The sequence below is a fragment of the Lycorma delicatula genome, chromosome 4 (genome assembly GCF_047948215.1).
Source record: "Lycorma delicatula isolate Av1 chromosome 4, ASM4794821v1, whole genome shotgun sequence".
Lineage (NCBI taxonomy): Eukaryota > Metazoa > Arthropoda > Insecta > Hemiptera > Fulgoridae > Lycorma > Lycorma delicatula.
In genome coordinates, this window is record NC_134458.1 from 134911035 (window position 1) to 134932770 (window position 21736).

The 21736-nt window shown below is 31.3% G+C and overlaps 1 protein-coding gene across 2 annotated transcripts in view; it reads left to right on the forward strand.

The window, feature by feature from the left end:
- The first annotated feature begins 1082 nt into the window (after positions 1–1082).
- Positions 1083–21736, forward strand: part of LOC142323893 (cytochrome b5-related protein-like) — a 75006-nt gene continuing 54352 nt past the window's right edge. For both annotated transcript variants that reach the window (XM_075364222.1, XM_075364223.1), the window contains exon 1: positions 1083–1456. The gene's annotated coding sequence lies outside the window, so the exon portion shown is untranslated. The remainder of the gene's footprint in view (positions 1457–21736) is intronic.

Below are 21736 nucleotides of genomic sequence, written 5' to 3' on the forward strand. Positions count from 1 at the left end.
TAATAAAAATATTTGGATCCATTTGACCCTGTTTTTGCCAGTTACCTCATGAAACATTTTAATAATAGCCTAACTTCTGACTTGAAAGGTCAGAAGTTTTAAAAAAATCAAAACAATTTTTAATAATTATGTGACTCCCTTTTTCAAAACATTTGCTTTGTTATTTATAATAATACAAGTATTAAGTCAAATTTCCAATCTTGAAAATTAATGTTAAAAAAAATTTTTAATTTTAATACTGGTTCCATTCAGCCTTTTTGTTTACTGGGGGTTTTGGTACAGTGTTGGGCCCCCTTTATTGGGCCCAATTTGGTACAGTGTTATTCAATAAAGATAAAAAAACGAGTTTCCCTTTCAAGTTATGGGCAAAACTTGTTTAAAAATAATGCTGATCATCCCCCCCACCCCAAAGTTCAATTGATTTAAAACTTTGGAGTTTTTAATAACTTAATTATTCTCTTCTTACTGAAGATCAGTTTTCTACCACTATACAAAAAGTAGAAAATTAAAAAACCGAAACCTACTGATCCGTTTTTAATTTTGTCCAAAATTTAATGCCATCCGTACCCAATATTAAGAAATCTTATGATAATTTTCAAAAGATTTATGTTAAGTCAGTTTGTAGATATTAATCAAAGTGCAGGTAAAACATGTACGTGTATACAACTACCGGACATTTCTGTAACTTTTTTTGGCTAAGTGGATTTTGAAATCGATATTTGCAAAAACACGATACACAAAATTTTGGCTATTATTGCTGTGCTGTTGCAGAAGCAATAGAGATAGCTCTATAAGAGCCAGGTAAGTAAAAACTGTTACAGATAGTTTATTATATTGATGTTTATAATTTTTATATCAGCCCTAATATGCCATTAAAAATGACACTCTACTCCATTTAAAAAAAGATTTTTCTTTATGACTTTGATGATAAAATGCTTACTTAACGAATGCAACTGACATTATTTTAGCCGACTACATATTTGAACACAAAAATATAGAAACCGCGCTCCCCACTACTTGTTTACTGTTAACATAACTCAACTATATTGACCTTGATTTCTGCTACCCAAGCTAGTCTGCATTCTGATCACTAGTATAGTAAGTAAGGTTCAGGACGAAAACAGCGCTATGAAGTAGAACTTGTTGTAAATATATTATCAGTCAGTCAGCTGCTGGTACAGGGCCTTCTTTGAGTGATGTACGATAGTGTATTCATTTAGTGAAGTCATTAGTATAGTCATTTAGTCTCGCGCGTTTGTTTCAATTCGTTGTAGAAAAACCGGTTGCAGTTTGATATTTAACATTGTTTAAAAATCGCCGAATTTTGTTATCATTTAAAAAATGTATTTGATTATATAGTTTTTTAAGAGCGATTGATTTATGTACTAATATTAATTTTTTTTTTATTAAAAGGTTGAAGTCACAATTTTTGGCTAAATATTTTCAACGTATTCAAGTAAGTAATTATTCTATTTCTATTATTATTATTTTTTTTTGCAAATAATTATTTAATTTCTATAACTTCGGGTTATTTTGAATTATTTTCTTAAACAAATCGTTTCTATCGGTTTAATATTATTTCGAATAACTTTTGTTTCAAAAATACTTGTAAATTATTTTGAGTTTTTTTTTTAGTAATTTCTATTCAAAAATTTAAAAGCAAATGATGTCATTCATGTTTATAAATTTTTTAATGTTATAATTTTAGGATGTATTAAATAGGTTTGGTTGAAAGATTAAATTAGAATAGAAAGATGTATGTATCAGCTAGTAGATAAGGGAATAAATATTTATTATATAAAATACGAATGTTTTTTTTTTCTCCGAACAAAGTTATTAGGTTAAAAGATAATTTATTACAGCCTATTGTTGTGTTCTATTGTTATTTGGTAATTACTGTAAATGCGAAGTGTACACTGAAAAAAGCATTATTTGGCTCTTTATAAAAAAGTCCTTGTGCTTTTTTTATGGTCATACCGAAAACTGGGCGCATAGAAAATTGTCTCCTCTTGAATGAAAATTGAAAGGTTTAATCTGCTTGTGAACGTTCAATTCTAGGGAGTAGCACCCTTTGGTTACAAAATTATGGCGTAATTCCCTCCCTCACTGCAGAACTGATGGGCTAAGGAAGATGATGCAAACTTTATTTTTTATTTATTTCGTTTTTTTTTTTAATTTGTTTTATTCCAATTCACTATTGAAATTGATTATTGATAAGACCAGCTTTAAAGAATGATTCAATAGTACATCAGATTTATTTATTCGATAACTCTCAAAAATGGGGAGCAAGTGATCGTTGATAAATTTAAAAATACGATAAATTAAGAATCTATTTTTAGCTTTTTGTGAAAATATTCTTGATATTTTGAGATGCTGATTACCGCCATTTCAATTAATTCTTCAGCGTTGTTTGAAATGGAAGTGTAAGTGTAGTTAATAAAACTATTAACGTATTAAATTTATCTTTTTTAATTACAGCGTGATAAAATCTCTTTGCATCAGAAGTAGTTTATTGAAAAAAATGAATAACAAATGTGTAAATCTAAATTATAAATATATTGGAAACGCAATTTTTTTTATAACCTCTCTTATCTATAACTAGATTTATTGAATTTTCTTGTTTGTACTCGTACAGCTTTTTAAAATTTATTTGATTTAGTTATTGAAATATTGTGATGCTTCCTTTTTTTTAAAAAAAAAGTATTCTGCTTTCGAAGAACAGTAAAAATTTTCAGTGGTGTCAAAGTCGTGGTTTCAGTCTCGCATCAGATTCAACAGTCATTTTTAAGTCTTTCAACAGACAAAAATTAAAATTTGTTTTAATATTTCAGCTTTCTGATTCCATTAAATAAAATCATAATTAACAAAGAAATTCGAACTCTCCTTGTCCCTATTAGCTTCATCTATTAGGTAAAAAAAAATTGAAGAAAAATTTGTTGTATAATACTTTAAAAAAATGTTAAGAATATAATTCATGTTTTCAAAATTTTGACAATGGTTACTTCTATGTACACATAATAATAATTATTATTACTTTGATTTGCTAGAATTATATTTTGAATCTGTTTTATTTATAAAATTCTTTGGTAGGAAATTTTTTTAATATTTTTCTTGAGGAGGTGAGTTGTTTAGACCACATCACCGTGTATATTCGATTATTCGAAGTAACTGAATTACTGTAGGAAGCTGAGTCACTTAAAAATTATTCATCACCAAGAATTTTAGTCTGAGATAAAAATAGAAGTCTGCCATTCTATGTTTTAGCTCTTGAAAACAAAATCCTGACGATTTTTTAATTTAATTGAAAAAGAAAAGAAGTAATTATTTGTTTGATCTTCGTGAATTTACTGCTAATGAAAACCAGTCTTGTTAATCCAGAAAAAACAGTCCAATGAAAACCAGTCTACTAATTCGATCAAATAAATTTTATTACAATCGACGCAGCTGCTTTTTGCAGTGGTACCATGATGTTAAAACAATTTTTTAGACAAAAACTTTTTTTGCCGTGCGCCGTGTAGGACAGTGGAATCCTGATATTCTGTGTGTATGAGTTTAATACCACACAACTACAAAACCAAACCACTAGCTTCATCCATTAGGTAAAATTAAAAAACATTTCGATAGTCGAGCTGTTATTTTTACAAAATTGTTATATCTTTCGGATTTTGAAACAAAAATTACGAAATTATTGATAGCTCTTCAAAAATGTAACCGATTGTAAATAAAAATTTGAAAAAGTAAATAATTTAGTGGAAAACAAAATATCAGTTTTGTTTTACTATTGTATTCTACGCGTGTTACATAATACAAAAAATATCATTAACCAATTGCTATATAAAAATGTTTGATTATTAAATCCAAACAAATGTGATTACTTTTGTAACGGAAGAAAATTAATTTTTTGCTTTTAATCGATGTATTATAGAATCTATAAAATAATTAATCAAATTCATTTCGTAATTTTATCTGATAATTATTAATATTTACTGGAAATAGCCATACAGTAATTTCAAATATTTCAACGTTCTGAGCAAGAAAATTCTAGTAATATGGTTCTAGCTTGGTTTTAAGATAAGCTGCAATTAGTTCTTCCCTAATTAGTAACTAATTTCGAAAATAATATTTTCTTAGTCGGACTACAGTTATGACTAATTACATTAGATAATGTAAATGCAAATAATTTTGTGTCATTAAAAATAAAATTTCCGGGAATGATCTGTGGTTTTTTCCTAATTCTTCTTATAATTCTTAAATAACAATAGCACAGATGCTATATAAAACATAATAAACTACATAAAAAAAAATCTGATCTGTACTCTACATGACTTCCTTGTACGCCTATTAAATTACATACACATTTTTTTAAAATGAAAAGTAAGTAAAATTTTATTCGTTAATAACTTCTGATATTTTTTAATATTTTTTTTAATAGTTATTATTGAATTATTATTTATTGTAAATTTTTTTTATAATCAGAGGTTAATAATTAATAAATCAATATATTTAAATTAAGAAAAAAAGTTAAAAAAAAGGAGATGAAGTCGGATTTGAACCGATGTGCCTTCCCCTTGTAAGATCCAAATATTTCATTAATTAAAATTTTATTTGGCTATAACTCTGGAACCATGAAAATAAGTACCGTTTATGATATGTCGTTCAAAATCTCGCTATGAGGACTTTGGATTTTGAGCTTTTTTGGACACTTTTGGTCCAGTCGATTGCAATTAAAAGGGGAGGTGCACAACTAGATGTTACTACAGTCCTAAATACAAAATTTCAACAGCCTACGGCTAATCATTTTTGAATTGTGCGAGATACATACTTAGGTACGTGCAGACGTCACGCCGTAACTAGTCAAAATGGATTCGAGGATGGTCAAAATGGATATTTCCATTGAAATCTGATAACCGAAATTTTTCGCGATCACTACATTTCCTTTACTTCATACGAGGAAGTAATAAAGAAAAAAATGATCGCTCAACCTATATACATCTATACTTCTCGTTTTCTTTTAACTTAAATAATAAGATTACAAAATTCTTCATAAGTAAGAATAAATAGAAATAAATTATCACCTGGTGGTTGACTGTTACTGATTATATTGTTACATGGTGATCAGTGTCGCAGAAATGTATAATGATTATATGAAATGTCAGATTTGTAGGACTGAAACATGTATTCTTATACTTTAGAATGGCTTATTTCCAGCTATTGCTTATAGTAATCAAACATGAATAAACGACATAGAAAATTAATTAAAAATATCAGGTAATAATATTAGTGAATTATCTCGGCGTTAGCATGAAAATTAAAATTTGAACTTCCTTCGTGATAAAGGTGGCAAAGTATTATGTGATTTTCACGGCTACGCCGATCAAGTAATGATTATCAGAAGAAAATTTAAGTATCAAAATTACATAAAATTTCGAATAAAAAATTGTTTGATTTTAGGGTTTCCTTAGTATGGGAAAATTTAGGAAAAATTAATTTATAAAGAAGTGATCCTTAACAAAAATAAATAAATTTAAAAAAGAATTGTCTAAAATATTGAAAAAATAAAGTATAACTTTTATGAAAGTAATGAAAAAAAAAATTGCTTTTCATTTTTGATCCGGAATATAATATAAATGCCAAAGCTATTCTAATTAAAAAAAAAAAAACGAATTTAATAATAAAAATTAAGAGTTAAGAATCAAAACATAGAATATATGTATTTTTTAGAAGTGGGCAATAAATTCTAAGATTTTTCTAAAAATATTCATATATGGGTTAACAAATTTTTTAAAGTAAATTTTTCTTAAATCTTAACACCTTAAAATAAGAAAAAACTAAAAAGAAAAAGAAAAAATTCAAAAAACTATTCTGCATTTTAAGTCCGGGTCTGCAGTTTAAAAGATTGAAGGCATTTCTTGATAGCTTTATATATGAAATATAAATTTTCCAAAAAATATTTAAACCGAAGGGAGATAGGGCAAAAGAATTAAAAAAAAAAATATTTCAATTTTAAAAAGTGGGGGTCGATTTAAAAAAAAAATGGATTTTTTATATTTGCATTGTAGGTAACAAATTTACTTTAATAAAGTTTTATTTAAAATGCCCCTGAAGAAAATCGAAATTGGGTTTTCACGATATCCCTCACCCTTTTAAAAAATAAAAAAATTAATGTAATCAATACCCCATGTATAGAAATATTTAAGCTAAATTTGAATAAAATTGGTTGGGTCAATCCTGAGATATAAGACTAAAAGCAGTGCAAGTACGTACTTACGTACATACGACTATATATGTTTTTTTTGGTCTATATGAATTATTTGGACCCTAAAATGTATAGATCTGCAAAAAAACCGATACCTCTTTTTTGACACGATCATCATATTTTCCCATTTAATTTAGCTATATTTGCCGGGAAAATAAAATAAATTAACATAATAAAAATTAACATTTTTAAGTTTATTAATTTCAAAGGCGATTTGTTATCGATTTAGCCACGTCTCCCTCTACATCGCTGCCATCTTCAAGTTGCTGTACGACGCGAAGTCCATATCCCTCTCCATGTTCTTGTAAAATCCATTTTTAGGATGTCCCCTTGATTTCTTTCCTAGTACTTTTCCTTCAAATTTATTTATTAAGAACTGATTATACCGTAAGATATGCTTAGTTTTGCTTTTCTTTGTCCGATCAAGTTTAAAAGCGATCTGTTTTCATTCAAATCTTTTAAAACTTGCTTGTAACTTTTTCTCTCTATCAAGTTTGTGATCATAAGTTTCTTCCACATCCAAATTTCCATCGCTTCAAGCCTCCTTTCTGTTTTCACATCCGAACCTTTTCTTATCCTCCAAATTTATATAATTACTTATGTTTATTTTGGAACGCCTTTATAGCTACTGCTACTCTATTTATCTCTGTCCCGTATTTATTTTTATTAATGATGATACTCCTTGGGTAGTAAATAATTTAATTTCGGTCCAAGATTGTCAAGTATATTCTTATAAATACCTCTCTTTTTCTAATAACGTATCATGCTTACCAGCACCTATCTTTTCCGATGATTTCATAAATAACAATAAAAAGTCACTGGTAGTTGAATTTTATTCACCCCTTAGTTTTTTATTAAAATCCGATTTCGTTTATTTAAAAAAAGATAAAGAAAAGTTTATTTTTTTAATACTCGTTAACTTGACTGTACCTCGTGTGATACGGGTAAGGAAAATTATTAAAAAAAAAATATCTATTTAGTCTCTAATTATTAATATTAGTCTCTATTATTATTAGATTCATTATTATTAATCTTTTCTCACGGTCTTCGTCAATGCAATTGGTCAAGGACCAATTGCATTGACCAACGTTTATCTAATTATCAACTTTTTGTAATTAATATCTATTTCAGTTAGGAATGATTATTTAAAAAAAAATTGTTATATATTTTTTTTTATAAACTGGATAAGAAATGTATATATTAATATAATAATTAAAAGTAACCATTATTGCAACCGGGATGATGTAGTAAAATATTACTCATTAAGCAATGTGCCGGTTAATCACTTTCTTAATGATCACCGAGTATCACCTGTATTGGCCCAAAAACTTTAAGTTTATTAAAGTTTACCAAATACCAATAAATTGAAAGGAAAATTTGTAGTTTTTTGTTAATATTTATATTTTCTTATTCGGTTCCTAATTTTTTCTTTTAAATAACTATACATGATTGAAACAGCTGTTACTTGAAAATGATCGATAACTGAAAAATGATAAAATTGGGTAAGGAAAATGAAAAAAACGGTTGTTAATTTTTAGATAATTTTTCTAGAATTTTAGTTTTGCTTGTCTCATATAAATTTATTAGATAAAAAAAAGCTACTTTTTTATGATTTTCTTCAATTTTTTAAGTAACTTGAGTAAAAGGATGAGGTTCTCAATGGATCTTTACTCTTCATTATGTAAATCCATTTCGATGTCTACATCGAAGTCGATTTACATTTAACTAATGTTGTGTGAAGAAGCTTCCTCTGGTGCTTTCATTTAAGTCTTTTAAACAAAAGCCGACAAATTTTTAAACGAAATCTTTTATCGTTCATATAGATGACATGATATTTTTCATATTTTTTTTTGTTAATCCAGAATGAACATATCTTAAAACGAATAGAAAAAGAGAGAGAAATTTGTGGCAAATCTTGTAAAAAGATGTATTAATTTGGTTAGGTGACCGTGTATTAAGACATATGCAGGGTGTCCGGGTTAAAGGTATCCAAAATTAATGGCCTGTATTTATAAAACCAGCTCGTCGTAATCTCTTAAACGTAGGCTCAATCGACAGGAAGTGTGCGTACTTTGGTTAACGGAGTTTCAATCAGTTATGCGTGTTCAAAATCGTGTACGAATGAACGGAATACCTCGCTCTTCTTACATTCAAGTTTATTCGTCAGCGGAATACGACATTAAGAGAAACTGGAAGCTTGGTTTCACAAACTGGAAATCATCCAAAAAGTTACAGTTAGTGACGAGGCTGTGGATCTTGTACCTGATGCATTCACTACCAGTCCTGGAACGTCAATTAGGCGGGCTAGTTGCCAACTGAAAATTCCTCGTTGCCCTGTATACGACATTGTTCATAAGCGGCTTCATTTGCGAGGGTACAAGATACAACTCCTCCATTACATTAAACCAAATCATCGCCGCCTACATCAGTTTTTTGCAGAAGTAATGTAAAAAAAAACAAGTAATGTAACCAATGTATAAGTAAAGTAATGCATAAGTCAACTGACCTAATTAAATCAAAGAAACCTAATCTGTCGAAACAAACCTAATAAAATCTTTTCTTTTTGTTGTTTTTAAACCCCTTAATCAGTTTTGCTTTGTTTTTGTCCAGTCAAATTTAAAAGCGATCTGTTTTCATTCACATCTTTTAAAACTTGTTTGTAACTTTTTCTATCCATCTGGTTTGTGGTCATTAGTTTCTTTCAGATCCAAATTTCCATTGCTTCTAGCCTTCTCCTTTCTGTTTTCCTGAAGGCCACGTTTCACATCCGAACCTTATTATTTTTATTATTTATAATAATAATAATAATAATAATAATTCTTTGTTTAACAAAATTAAGGATCAATGAGGATTATTGTTAGGTGATAGTTGTTTAACTAACTCGACTACTTAACTTGGCATCGACTTCTAAAAGTAGATATTAGAAAAAACTATTCTTTAGTATAATTTTGTTTGAAGTCGGCTTTATACTGTTTTTTTTTTTTTTTTATAAAGTTCTGTTTTTATTTAAGGTAGATTTCTAATTTGCATTTCTTCGCCGTTATTCTAAAGCAAGTTATGAAGCTTCAAACTGATCAGCAAAGATATATCGATGACTATAGCTGAAAACATTAAAGAACGATATTATTAAAATTTGAAAGCCAGTTCTCGTACCTCTGACAAATGGCAGGCGATCAGTCATCACTTTAGAAATAAAATAAAAATATTATGTAAATTACTTGTTTACGAAGTCGCATTTATCATTGTACATTAACGTCACAAGTCGTTAAATAACTGTGGTAATTCTGGAAAAATAGTAGTAGTACTTAATTAGATGGTAATCTCTTAGTAATTACCGCATTAAGAATAATAAACAAGGTTAGCTGCTAGCTAATAGAATTTTAAAACCTGTTTTGAGCAAGTACAACCTGAAAAGAAAAAATAAATGCGACTTCTTTTTTCTTTTTCGTATTCTATCATATCTACTTTCACAGATCATCTACGTCAAAATTGTGCTTCCGTATAAAATTAAGCTGCATTTTAAAACCGCAGTAGACTATTAATTTTCGTGTAAAACCTTGAGCTTATTTATAGATTTATTATTATTATTATTATTAGCCGATCTCCGTGGTGGAGTTGTAGCGTCTCGACCTTTTATCCGGAGGTCCCGCGTTTGATGGTGAGGCATGGCATTTTTCAGAGGCAACAAAATTCATTTGTCATTCATCTAGTAACTGACATGTGACACCGATGCGTTAGGTACGATTTTTTGTAGGCTCCGCGAAATTTCTATTTTATTTACTACTTTTACAATTTACCCATCCATCTTTACTGGATGTTTTTTGCAAGGGTTGGTTTTGTGTTTTCTGCTAATAATTTAGGGTGTGACTAGGATTTTTTAAATATTTAAGGACTTTTGACTGGTGGAAGATTACTAAGTGGTTGTTTTGAAGTCGGTCTGTTTCGCGGGGATGCATTGTCTGTGGAGATTGCTGAGACCGAGGTGCGTCGGGTTTTCTGTAGTCTTGGTAGAGGTAAGGCGCCTGGCTTTAGTAGACTGACGGCTGAGCTCTGACGGTTGGAGTTAACGTGAGAATTATCACACGCGTATTTAATAAATTATTGTTTGGCGGGTTCTTCCCAGTGTGCTGGAAGAAAGGGATTGTAAAATTGTTGTTTAAGGGAGGGACGACAAGGATCCGGCTGTTAGTTCATCATATCGGTCCCAAGGTGTTTGAGAAGGTCTTATCTTCGTATAAATGAGAGGTTGGCCTCGCGCGGGTTACTGATGGAAAATCAGTACGGGTTTCGCCCCGGAAAAGGCACTGAGGATGCTATTCTTCGTGTGATGAGTGTGGTGTTGGCCAGTGAGGTGGAACATGTCTTGGGGATCTTCCTAGACATTTCCGGGGCGTTTAAAAATCTATGGTAGCCCTCTGCCATTTTCTAATTACAGAGGCGAGGATGTACTGAAAATGAGCTGCAGATGTTGAAAATTTATTTCAGTCATCGGGATGTGTTGCTCCGTGAGAGCAGCCATGAAGTAGGGAAGACGCTGTCTACTCACTTGTGGGTGGTGGAGTTTGACTCTCTTCTGTAGCTGAAGTTGCCCAATGGGTGTCTTGTTGTGACCTATGCGGAAGACGGGCTTCTGCTGGTCGAAGGATGCTCGCGGAGGGAGGTCGAGCTCTGGGCCATTCATGCATGCAGGGTGCTTGAGCTGTGAGCTCAACACAAGATGACTTTCAGCCCGGAGAAGACAACGATGATGCTCCTCAAAGACTGTTTGGCGGAGAGTCGGCGAGTTCGAGTATTGCTGTCAGACCTTGAATAAAGTACACTCAGGTTCAGAAGTACCTCGGGGTGTATCTTGATGAGAAATTTCAGTTCAAGAGGTACCTTCAATACGTCGCAGCAAAGGCTTGTAGTGCCTTTTTTGGGACCTGACAAGTGGTCAATACGGATTGAAGTCTCAATTTTAGCACCCTAAGCATCCTGTACAAGGACGTTTGCGAAGCAGTTATTTTGTATGCTGCGCCAGTTTGGGTGGATAGGATTAAATTCCGTAGTTGTAGAGATATATTATTGACAGCCCGACTATTACTGCTGACGGTAACGGGTAGTTACCGGGAAATTTCACCGGTAGTGAAACCGGTTGATATTCTAGCTCTTGAGAGAGAGAAGCGGTATGTTGCTAGGAAGTTGGATGAGTTGACTTCCGAAAATATTTTCTTAAAATATTTTTTTTTTTGTTTTACGTAGGAGGGAAAATCTGCAATCAGATCATGTGAGTGCTTTGACCGATTCACGTTTAGTAGTAGTATCTTGATCGATACTTGCATAACGAACTACTAGATCTGTGGCTCTCCGCTCCACATTTCATACATACTGCCGACTCTCTGCATCCGGCCTTAAAGTGGCCTTCTTCCCACAGTTGAAACAGTTTCTTGTCCGATCTGGTCCCTAACACTTGGACGTCTTGTGCCCAAGGTCACAGTAACGATAGCATCTTTCTGCATCCATATACTCCGTGACTCTGCAGGAGATAACTCCAACTCTTGGAGTTATCTCCAAGATAACTCCACGTTTTTCATATCATCAGCAAGTTCTTTTAATTCTCGTGCCGTGTGACTTTTTTCGACATGTTTCATTAAAGTATCATTAATGCTGATAAGCTCTTTCATGTATTTTACCAATTCATCATACAGGGTACATACTGTTCTTTCTTTCTACGCCCTCTCAGATTCCGCATGACCCGCTTTAGAGGAGCGTCTCCTTTTCCGGCGCTCTCTAGTCGTTTCGCCACTTGCCGCACTATCCGCAGAATCGCTAGTGGCTGACTCTTGGGAGCTGTATACATACTACAACGCCTGTTTTTGCTGGCTTCTGCTTCTGTTCACCATTATGAGAAGCAGGAGGTTCCAACCAGCTTAAAACTACGCTTAAGTGCAAGCCCGCTTGTACTTCTTATGAATAAAGTTACGACAAATGAAATTAAAATAAATTAAAGATAAATCAATTCCACACACCAGTATCCAACGATAAAATTTGTACTAGTCAATCGTTAAGGCTTAATTACAACCACTACAATGTTATCAGCTAATGATAACCTATACAATGTCTATTAATAATATAAACAAACACCACTGATAAAGACAGAATAACTAACTTCCAGCTCATAAAAAAGAGGCCACCCGAACGGGGTCACGTCAAGCGATTATAGTCCTTATTACAAATGATAAAATAATAAAGACTCACCGTAAAAAGAATACAGTCCGCTAACAAAACTTAGTTGTTATAATCACATTCCAAAACTTGACCACAGTTGCTCGATGTACAGCCCAATTAAAAAATAGCCAAATAACCAAACCAAAATCTCTAAAATCACAGAGTTCAGTAAAAACACCACCTTACTCGATGAATCATCCAACTCGACTACCACAGTAATTTGCCGACTGGTTACCGTCGGAGCAGCGCTTGACATCAGTCAAAACTGGAAGGACCGGGCTGAATGGTCAGTGGTTGCAGAATTTCTGTACTATTTGCGAACTTTGTTTTGTTACGTTTCTTGTTAGTGTTGTTTTGCTTTGTTAGTGTTACGTCGGTTTTGGTTGTTTTGCTATTATTTTTATTGTCATTTTTTTTTATTGTTTTAGCGGTTTTCCGCCTTTGTGTCGCATGTGAACTCACTTTACCTTTCGGGTGGTTGAATGATTCAGTTCGTTCGACGACTATACTCTTCAGTCTTGCTGAAGACAAGAGAGGTTTTAAGTAATAATTACACCTATGGGAATGTCGCTTGTGGCATTTGCATCGGTGGTATTCTGGGCCGAGGCGACTGAGAGAGGTTTATGCCGAAGTTTAAAAGATAACCTCCGGTAAAGCCCACCAGGGCTAGATATGGAGAGGGTGGTTGGAGGATTTCTTCCCCTAGGAAGGATCAGGATGTAAGAGGGCGTAAACCTGTTGTTTACGCCCTAAATAAATAGATATGATTGTTAAATTTTTCTTCGAAATAATTTTAATTCTAGTATCGTGTTTAGATAATAATGAAAAAAAAATTGGCTTAAACAGGCATACAGATTAAGAAATAAAAAAAATTCTTCCTACTGTAGTTACTTTTTGCTGAGGTTACTTATTCAAACAATTAATTAATTATATATATATGTATAATTATTTATTTTTTAAGAATATTTAATATTAAGGCTACAATTAATTGACGCAACCCCGTACAATTTGTGGAGCAAAAACCCTCTTAAATTCTACGTTATTTCTATAATTGTTAAATAATATTAAAAAAAAAACCATGGACCATGCATAATGATTTAACATTCACTTTTTATGCATACCTTATTTAAGATTTGTTATCTTTTACTTTTCCGGATGTATAATTACACTGTATAGCTTGTAATATAAAGCGAAAGTATGCTAATTAGGCCAAATTTCACATGTCGGAAGTTTTACAAATCTTAATCTCCTCTCATCAAAAAACATAATTTTAGCATCGAAAAGTTATATTTGTTTATATCTCCAGATTAAATGAACTGATTTGAATGAAATTTAATATGATGATTTTTGTATTAATTTTGAACACAGTTGGTTAAGATAGCATGGATATACAGACCTTACAGATCCTTATCTCAAAATTTGATTCAACGGGTAGGTAAACCTTTTACACATAATTTTATATCCCTCAGGTAGGTAAAATATTTTCTGATAATGTTTGGGCTTATTCAATTCTCCATTAAGGGGTGAGGGCAAAATCACTTTTTTAAATTACTTTTTGTATTTTAGAATTAATATATCTTAAAAAAATCTTTTTAATAAAAATTTTTTGGTTTCTAAGCAGCAGGACGGACTGTTTGCATAGTTAGTGTATTAGAATATTAGTTTAAATCCTCCATTTTTCCGACTATCCTTCTTTTATATACAGTGTTTCAAAATGAATATCAGGATTTTAAAGCTATGCAATATTTCTCAAGTTTTATGTACATTAATTAATTATACCCGAAATGAAAGAGCAACTCAAACAGTTTTAACTAAGTGCAAGCTTATAAAGTGTATTCTTCTGTAGTTTTCGCTTGAAAGCGCGACCTTCCAACAGAAAGCATTCTGTGTTTTGCAGTTTGCAAATTGTGAATCTGTAATTACCGTTCAACGTGTGTTCCGTTGTAATCCCCCGAGTGACTGTAACATTTGTAGATGGTATAAATAATTTGAAACTACTGGCTGTATTTGTAAAGGGAAGAGAACAGGACGACCGAATGTGTCCGAAGACAATTTTGAATGTGTAAGAGATCTTTTGTGCGAAGTCCTAGGAAATCCGTTAGGAAGGCTAGCCGCGAATTACCAATTCCAGTGACGTCTGTGTAGAGGGTTTTACGAAAACATTTACAACTTTATCCCTATAGTTTACAGCTGTTACAAGCTCTAAAGCTTACAGATTATGGTTTGCGTGCTAGCTTCACAAATGAAATGAGCACCGTGATGATGAAGACTTTCTTTATCGTATCGTATTCAATGACGAATCAACATTTCACGTTAATGGAAAAGTAAAAACTCATAACATGCATATCTGGGATCAGAAAATCCTCACGAAATATTCCAGTGTGAACGAGACTTCCCAAAATTGAATGTTTTTTGTGCCGTATCCCGACGGCAAGTTTACGGGCCGTTCTTTTTCGCGGAAGTAAATGATATGCTTCAACTGTGGCTCTTTCCTCATCAACTGCAGTACGAACCACAGAACTTTATTTGGCAACAAGAAGATGGTACGCCTCCTCATTGGCATAATGTACGTGATCGGTTAAGTGAAATTCTACTCGACCGCTGGATCGGTGGCCGGGGACCAGATGACAGTGCTTGTTTGTCGTTGCCTCCTCGTTCGCCCGATCTGACCCCGTGCGATTTATTTTTTTCTTTGGTGGTTTATAAACGATCAGTTGAATGTGCCACAGTTACCAGCTGACCTACCTGACTTAAGACATAGGATTGAAACAGCTGTCGCGTCAATTACTCCAGATTTGCTGATTAAAGTATAGGATGAACTCTCCTAACGACTGATGTGTGCCGTGTGATAAATGGCGAACACTTACAGGGGAAACCTTTTGAGCTGCTCTTACATTTCGTGTATAATTTTTCAGTGCAAGTAAAACTTAAATATACATAACTTTAAAACCCCGATATTCATTTTGAAACACACTATTATGGTTCTGGTACGTATTAGGAAAATAAAATAAATAACCGGCTTAACTCTTCTGGTAAAGCTAGGAAAATTACGCAACTGTTTCCCATTTCTTTTTTTCATTCAAATTCCTGTTAATATTTTGCTAATTTGATTTCATCAAATGAATAAAGCTAGGTCCTTGAATTAAGTTAATTCGTATCATAATTTCGTGTTAATGATTTAAGTGTTAGTTGATTATTGCTTACTATTATTATTTTTGATTATTTTTTTATCTATTGTCTATTATCTATTATCTATTATTGTCTATTTATCTATTATCTATTATTTATTCTATTGATTATTTTTTTATCTTGCTTTTTGTGCTGTAATTTAACGCCAGAAGATTTATTAGGTTAGACGTTATATGAATAAGACAGAGCATGTCATTTTAAATGGAGGCCTTATTGTACGAACAATAAAATCGAACTAATTATAGCTTTGTAGCTGATAATTTTATATAATGTCAGTTCTAGAAGTCAATGATGCCATTTGTATTTAAAAAATTATTCAGCCAGTAGAAACGTACAAATAATATAATGCTAGGAAACCCCAACTTGATGCGGTGACTTAATTTGTATTATTTCAAATAATCTTTTTTTTTATTACATGATGTACTTATCTTAAAACTAGTCTAAAATTCTGTTTGGTATCCAACGTTCTATATTTTAGTTATTATACATACTAGTATTTAATCAAATAAGATACATTTTTATTTTTATTTTTTTTTTTTACCACAAAAGTACACTATTGGCGGGCCGCTGGTTTAAGACTCATGTGTTACATCATTTAATTCTTTATTGAAGACCATTATTGAGGGGATCATTGAAGAGAAAAACCACAAAGGAAAGATTAGGCTTAAGTACATAGTATAAAACATATTATGTATTCAAATGTTTGAAAAAAATTTAATGATTTTGGGTCATTAATGCCAGTTTTTAGATTCCTGGTGCGAGGAAGATTTTTTTACAGTATCCGCATCTTCAATTCGTTGCACTTTTTTAGTCACAGTTAATTTACTTATTGGTTCTCTGTTTTGAAATCTATTTTTAAATAAATCACATACCTCTTATGCGGGCCATACTCTGTCACCGTATCCGTACATCATCAAAAGCGTTATTCTTTTGATTTTACTTAAAGGATGCATTATTATTTTATAAAACTAAATGAATAAATGAGGATAATAAAATTTGCGCTAGAGAATAAGTATTTGAACCACTGCATCTTAATTCTCTATATTAATTAATTTAGTGACAAGCAAATATTATACAAATGACAATTTATTACTTGCATTGTTACATAACAGCTGATTTACTACTCTAAATCTGTAATACATTTTTTAATTTCAAATTTTTAAAAATTGTTTAAATTTTTTTACAAATTTATTGTATTAAGTAATATAGGACCAAAAATATTTAACTAAATTTTAAAATGAAATATTTTGATAGTTAAAGTAAATAGTTTGATAGTTTGATAGTTAAAGTAAATCAGCTCTCCAAAGCCGTTTATGATAGTGTCGCTAATTATTATTAGTTATTCTGTATAATTATTATTCATTTTTTAAAGAAGACTTATTATTAGTACTTGAGCCATTAATTCCGACATTAGCAGTTTAAAATTTGTTACTGGATTTAATTCTGAAGATAATACGAAATAAAACAGTTACTAATGGGTGTTTTACCTCGTTTTATTACTATCATAATGTTTTCAGTTTTTGTGAAGTTGATTGTTCGACAACGAAGACATTTATTGAGAAACGGGTTTCGCCATCGTTTTTGTCGTAAAATGAAACATTAAAATCATGTATTAGGTGTCCATTTTCTTATTTAAAAAAAAAAGGTTGATTCAGAATGGCGGATTCAAGATAGCGGACAAAAATTTCAAACACACATAAAGTAGTAACTTTTGTACTTAGCTCTTTTTCACACGCTACAAAATTCATTTATCATCCAAAAAAAAAAGAGTAAGATAATTTTAATTTGTCATTACCACAAGAGAATAAATGATCAGAAAATAAATGATCAGATGATGTAGATCTGCACTTGTTTCTACCTATTAGTAACCTTTAGTTTTGAAATATGAAGTCGTTTCCATTCTTTAATATCATCTTGTATATCTTTAAAAGGCTGCAAAATGTTAATTTATATCATGTGTTATTAAAATAAGTTTATTATAACAGATTGCACGTGATCAACAGGTACAAATTAAGTTTAATGTATAAAAGTTAAAATGTTATTTTCAAATAGCAATCCATAATATTTTTTAATTACAAAATAACCATAATATTTGTATTTTGTAGTTATTTTTAATTTTTAATACAATAATTTATTCAGTAACTTTTTTTATCTGGGGTGAAGGTAAATTTCTGTAGCAGTAATTAATCAGAAATAATATTTGTATTTTAAGGTAGTAAGGTCAACATTATTACATTATTCGAAGGTTGATAGGAATGAAACTGGTATTCATAAAATTTCTTTACATACAAATGCTTGTGAACTTGACCGCAATTACGATTCTTCAAATATTACAAACATTAAAAAAATAGTATTACTTTATTCGTTATAATAAAATTATTTATTATTAATTTTAATATTAATAATAGTTTTTATTCTTAATGTGTTTTTTAGTCTTCCTTAGAGTTTTTACCATTAAATCGTAGGAACTTTATCACCTATTGTGGTACCCCAATTAGTATCTGTATTAGCAGAAAAAAGTAAATTTTAAAAGAAATTATCAAATCATTTCAATTATACTAACTTATTGTTTAATAACGAATTGTAAAATACCACAATATTTCGAGGTTGAAATTCTTTATGTGTCTTCGGGTATACCATTTACCCAAAAAGGAAATATCAGTAAAAATTTAGAAAACCATATTTATTTCAGATTTTTCTTTTTAATTTTCTTGACGCCTTGAGATGTTTTATTAAAATACAGCCCCAATAAGTTCATAAAAGGACTATATTCAAAAATGGAAAAAGAAAATTCCTTAGGTTTATCTTTAGCATTTCAGAGGACGTAGACCAGTTTTTTAGACGTTGCCAGAGTAAAGTTAAAGTTGTGATTTAAAAAATATATAATAAACCTGTCGAAAGAAGGAAACTTTAAAAATTAATTTATAAAAACAATAATTTACAATCTAGGATACATACAGTTAATTAAAAGAAATAAATATTAAATCTAGAATAACAAATCATTAAGTTTATTATAAATACAGGATTATCATAAAAGAATGGTGCGGTTTTGAACATGGTTTAAATTAAAACAGAATTACTTACAGTTTATGTTTTTTATTTTTCAAATTTGTCGTCTCAAACATTTTTTTACATAATTAATAAATTTCAATATGTGCGCCCTTTGTCGCTCGACAAATGTCCAAACGATACTCAACTTCTCTCCAAACATTGGTTAACATTTCTTCGTTAATGGTTGTCATTGCTTCATTAATCCTGTTTTTAAAGTGGTTTAGGGGTTAAAGTGGAGACGAAAGTATGGGTCCTTGCCGGCCTATCCATCGATCTCCAAATGTTTCGTTCAAAGCGTCCGTGACCGATGCATTGAAGTGCGGGGGAGCACCATCTTGTTGGAAATGAAGTTGAATGTTTTCGAGTACATCCAGCTGAGGAAAGCAATAATCGGTTAACATGTCAAGATACACAACTCCATTAATTGTTTTTTCAGCAAAGAAGAAAGGCCCTATTACACGATTTTTCATCATACCACACCAAACATTAACTTTAGGCGAATCGCGTTGTTTCTCAATAATTGCGTGTGGGTTTTCAGAACCCCATATTCGTGAATTGTGTCTGTTAACACATCCATTCGCATGGAATGTAGCTTCGTCTGTAAAAATTATATCATCTAAAAATGATTCGTTTTCACTTATTCTGTCCAACATTTCAACAGCGAAATTATAACGTTTTACACCATCATCGGGTTTCAATTCCTGCAGTATCTGGATTTTATAAGCGTGTAATTTCAGTTTTTTTTTGTAAAACTTTGTGAACTGTTGATTTTGGAATACCTAAATCGACGCTTCGACGGGAGATGGACTTCCCAGGATTTCTAATTGCCGATTGTCTAATTAGTTCAAGCCTTTCGTCTGGTACACTTGGTCTGTCGGTTGATTTCTGTTTCTTAACCGATCCAGTTTCTTCGAATTGTTTGAACCAACGTGTTATGTTATTTTTGTGTGGTGGATCTCTTCCGAATTCACGTCGAAACGCACGTTGAAGTAAAATTACGGATTTTAATTCAGATATCAATGAAACACACTTTGCTTTGTCTTTATCCGAGAACATAGTAACTCACTAAACTCACCGCAACAACAATACAAGAACTGACGTTGTGGTTACAACTGCTGATAAACAAACTTTTGGGTTGGAGGCTTTCAGGGATACCAATATAACACCTAGAAATTTCCCTACAATCTTCCTATGAATTACTGAAACCGCACCATTCTTTTATGATAACCCTGTTCATAAAACTAGAATAATCGGTCTTAGGCGTAACACTACCTGTAGACTAGTCACAAAATTAGTGTAATAGAAATGAAACTTTTTAAAAATATCCTTAATAAACTTTATCAATAATGATTGATACAGAAAATTCATCGCTGAATTGCGATATCTAAAAGCCGCCTTATAAACGTTAAATTTATTAAAAATTATTTTGTGAAAGCATTTTATCATAACATTAAATCCCTCCCTTAAATTTTTTTTATGAAGGCGGTATTTGTTTGATTAGTTTATGATTTGTGCTATCTCTATCTTTCTCGAGATAAATTTTTATCTTAAACATTTCAATATAAAGCATTTGCATTTAGATTGTACTTAAGTAAGGTATCGATTGAGATCATCATCTAAAACGTTACTTTTCTATTGTAAGCAGACAGACCAGACCATACTAGGGCAGACGTAATTCTGCTGGCTGCCTAATTGTCTAATGGAGATGGAATTATGACCTTGAACAAGAGCAGCATATTCTTGTTGAATAAAATTCTTACTATTTTATTTCGCTTTAGATTTGGAATCGGTCAACATGTCTAGTTCTTCCGATAACTCTTTATAGAAAGTAGTATTTCTAATCTCAAAAGAAAACAAAGATTTTGTTCATGATCTCCGATAGAACTACACCTATGCTAATACAAGAAATTGAGCTTACAATTAAGAGAATACCTCGAAAAATTTAAAGAGTATTACAGAATGGATATAAAAACATCTGACTACATTATCCAGACTCTAAAATGATTTAAGAGAGTCATAACATTTCAGAAAATGTATTGATTCTGCAGAAAACCCTACAATCGCCTTGAGTTAACATTTACTAATAAATTTTCTATTGATTTTTATGGTCAGCATGACCAACAGTCCGAAGAAGAACAAAACTCGTTTGCTATCTGATAATCGGTCAGAAGGGTAATTACATCTCATTTGTTCTTACAGGTTTAACTAGGTTTTGATAGTACAGAATGTGTTTGTTTTTTAAAGCGCTTACTGATATAAGTCTGTGTTACTCTTGTCTGAACTGATTGTAATGGAACCATACCCTTAGCTTTTTAGTCAGTATCTATTTCTCATGAAATCCGAAGTTACTCACAGTAACATTTTAGGTCCGTTCTTATAATATTATATTTGCGGCTAAATTACCAGCAAGTGGTTATAGAAACTACAGGCGGAAAAAACAAACAAATCTCAAGTATGAGGTTAAAAAAAAATCGCGCTGGAATAACTAAAAGCAACATGCAAAACTATTGCAGCGAGTATGATTTGTATCAATAAGTCAATTAGCAATATGTTACATTTGAAAGAACAGATAAAAATACTCAAGTGTATTGATAATTCATAGTATGATACTAAAATCTGAGGTAAAAGGTTTGAATCTCATAGTTTGCCAACATCCGTGGCGGATTGGTAACAGTTCTAAATAGACGGGCTTCGAACCTCGTCCAGGCTTGGCTCTTTTTCACACGCTACAAAATTCATTTATTATCAGAAAAAAAGCGTAAGATAATTTTTATTTGGCATTACCACAAGAGAATAAATAAATAACTGAAACCAGACTGTGAGGTTCGGTGTGAATGAATCGAATCTTGCAATAATATAAAGGTTTCAATAAAAAATTTCTAACCGTAATCGTTAATTATTGTTCGAGATGTATCTCAAATTTTTAATTCTTCATCGAGATATGTAAAAAGAAAGAAGAAATAAAATCTTAAGTGAAAAGTTAATAGAGAATAAAAAGACATCCAAATTTGTTGGCCATAAATCTTTTTAATA